Genomic DNA, 3,057 nt, shown 5'->3' with positions numbered 1-3,057 from the left:
ATCTGCCCCTTCTTGGCGCACCCCCCCACCCCCGACAGGGCCCACAGGAGCTCAGTGGGGGCGGGGGGATTGACGAATAAAAGTGTCCTGACCAGCTGACTGCAGGCCTTGTTCAATCAGGGATTGGGGCTGGGTCCCTAGCAGCTCTAGCTGGTGCAGGAGCCTGAGAAGATGACAGTTTGCCTGGTTGATGCTGCCTATGCTGGGCTCCCTATCTCACTCATTCATTCAACTAATAGGTACTAAGATCCTATAGGGGAGATAATGGTGTAGATTAGATATGGTGGCTGCTGGGGAATGAGATAAAAATCACAGAGAGATAAGATCATTTTTCATAGTAAGTTAAAAACAGTGAGCAACAGCCCTGGAGTCAGGAGTACCTGAGTTCGGATCTGGCCTCAGACACTTAACACTTACTAGCTATGTGACCCTGGGAAAGTCACTTAACCCCAATTGCCTCACTAAAAACAAAACAAAACAACAACAAAAAAGCAACAGTGAGCTCAGGTGACACAGTGGATAGAGCACCAGCCCTGGATTCAAGAGGACCTGAGTTCAAATCCGACCTCAGACACTTAACACTTACTAGCTGTGTGACCCTGGGCAAGTCACTTAACTCCAATTGCCTCCCCCATCCCAAAAAACAAAAACAAAAACAAAAACAGTGATCGCACCCTGTAAGGGGCAAAGGAGATAGTTTTTACCCCAAAGTCAGGGCAGCACCAGGAGAAACTTCTCAGAGATTGACTTTAAGGGATGAGCAGGAAATCAACAAGTGAAGAAGGGGAGGGAGGAAGGACTGGGGAGAACCTTAGGGCATAGAATAGAAAGTTCAGAATTGAGAAACATCTTAGTAAGAGAACACAGAATGTCAGAGCTGAGAAAGCCCTTAGAACACAGAACATGTAATGTGGGAGCTAGAAGGGACATTAGAACATTGGTAGAGGGTAAAAAGATAGGATATTGATTGAGATAGATAATTGTTGTTGAGTCATTTTGGTCATGACTCCAACTCTTCATGACCCCATTTGGGTTCATTTTTTAGCAAAGATACTGGAGTGGTTTTGCCATTTCCTTCTCCAGCTTATTTTACAGATGAGGAAACCAAGGGAAACAGAGTTGAGTGACTTGCCCAGGGTCACACAGTTCGTAAGTGTCTGAGAACAGATTTAAACTCAGGAAGATGAGGCTTCCTGACTCCAGGCTCTGTGCACTATGACACCACCTAGCTGTTTCTAGGATTGATAAAGCACTTATTAAGTGGAAATTTGGCTTCAGTTAGACAAAAGGAATTTCCATGTGGCTGATACTGTACTTACTAAGTGATGGGAATACAAAGACAAACAGAAAGACAGAACCTAAAAACCCCACATTCTAATGAGAGAAGACAAAACATAAAAGCTGGAAAGTTGGAAGTGTTGGCTACAGGGGTGGGAAAGTACCCACAGGTAAAGTCGAATGGGTCAGGAGGAGAGTCAGGTTAGAAGTGAGCCTGGGGGCAGCTAGGTGGAGCAGTGGATGGGGCACCAGCCCTGGGTTCAGGAGGACCTGAGTTCAAACCCAGCCTCAGACACTTAACACTTATTAGCTGTGTGACCCTGGGCAAGTCACTTAACCCTCATGGCCTCACCAAAAAAAAAAAAAAGAAGTGAGTCTGGCTGCTTTAGGCATTTCCTTGATGGAGGTTCTGGGCAGAAATCAGTGGAGGGGGTCACTGGAGTGGAGGCATCTCTAGGGTGAGAAGGCAGCTAGGACAGAGTGGGGTTGTCTGGGAAGGTGGGAGCATAGCTGGGCTAGGAGTAAACATGGCATGAAGCCCTGGCCCCTCGATTTATATTTATATTTATTTTATATTTAGTCAACAGGTGTCATAAGCTATCAGTTTTTACACACCCTGTTCTCTATGGATAAGAGAGATCCAATGGCCCTTTATTCCTTAAATCCACAGCACCATTCCTTGTCTACAGCTTTGTTGAGTTTTGTACCTACCCAATCAAAAATAGTTCTGAGCCCCCACTCACTGTGTTAACCCTGCCTCATCTTGAACTTTGCTATCCCAATGAGCTCTCTCCCTTTCATTTTAGTATGATAAGAGGGTTCTCCTCTTTGCCTGTCCCCTCCCCAGCAGATATATGTTTAGGAATGTTACCTCTAGTAGCTTTGAACCAATAAGTCAATATACACTTCTTAATAATGAATGGAAAGCCAGGTATTATGCTAGATGCTGAGAATACAATACAAAACCTAGACAAGGTTTGCTTTCAAAGAGACAATATGTAATAACAAAGAACAATATCTACTGAGGGAGGAGCTGTTCCAAGAGTCTTTACAGACACAGGATTGATTTGGACCCAAAAGTTCTAGGATGCACATTTTTTGAGTTCTCCCTCAGTCAGGTAAAGAAATTCAACCACCATTTCCTCGAGATGTTCAGCATGCACTTCCTATAGGTCTGGCCATCTGGTGAAGAGGCAGGACCTAACTTTGGAGTCAGAGTCTTAGCTCACTCTCGATACATTTGAGCTGGAAGGTGGGATCCAGGAAGAAGTGGGACTCAAAATTTTGCCTGGTCACTGACAGGGGAAACTGACATCATCTGGTCTCAGCCTGGAGCATGTCCCATGGAATCAGTGGACTGCCTGGGGCCCCTCTGTGCCCCTCACTTCTGCTCTGCTGCCCTGACATCTCATCACTTTCTCTTTATTCTCTAGTCCCAAAGGCTCCCCAATATTCCTCTTAGCAAAGGGAAGGAGTGGGATGGGCTCCAGATGAAACTCAGCTTCTGCTTCTCCCATACACATAGAACTTTATACAGATAAGAAAAAGGAAGCCAAGAGAAGGGAAGATACTCTTCCAAGTTTACAAGGAAGGAAGAGCCCTGATTCCTCAACCAGATTCGGGGTTATTTTTCTTTTTTTTGTGAGGCAATTGGGGTTAAGTGACTTGCCCAGGGTCACACACCTAGTAAATGTTAAGTGTCTGATGCCGGATTTGAACTCAGGTACTCCTGACTCCAGGGCTCTATCCACTGTGCCACCTAGCTGCCCCCAGGCTTAT

Source organism: Dromiciops gliroides, chromosome 4 (assembly GCF_019393635.1).
Source record: "Dromiciops gliroides isolate mDroGli1 chromosome 4, mDroGli1.pri, whole genome shotgun sequence".
NCBI classification, from domain to species: Eukaryota; Metazoa; Chordata; class Mammalia; order Microbiotheria; family Microbiotheriidae; genus Dromiciops; species Dromiciops gliroides.
Note: the sequence above shows the minus strand (reverse complement) of the source record.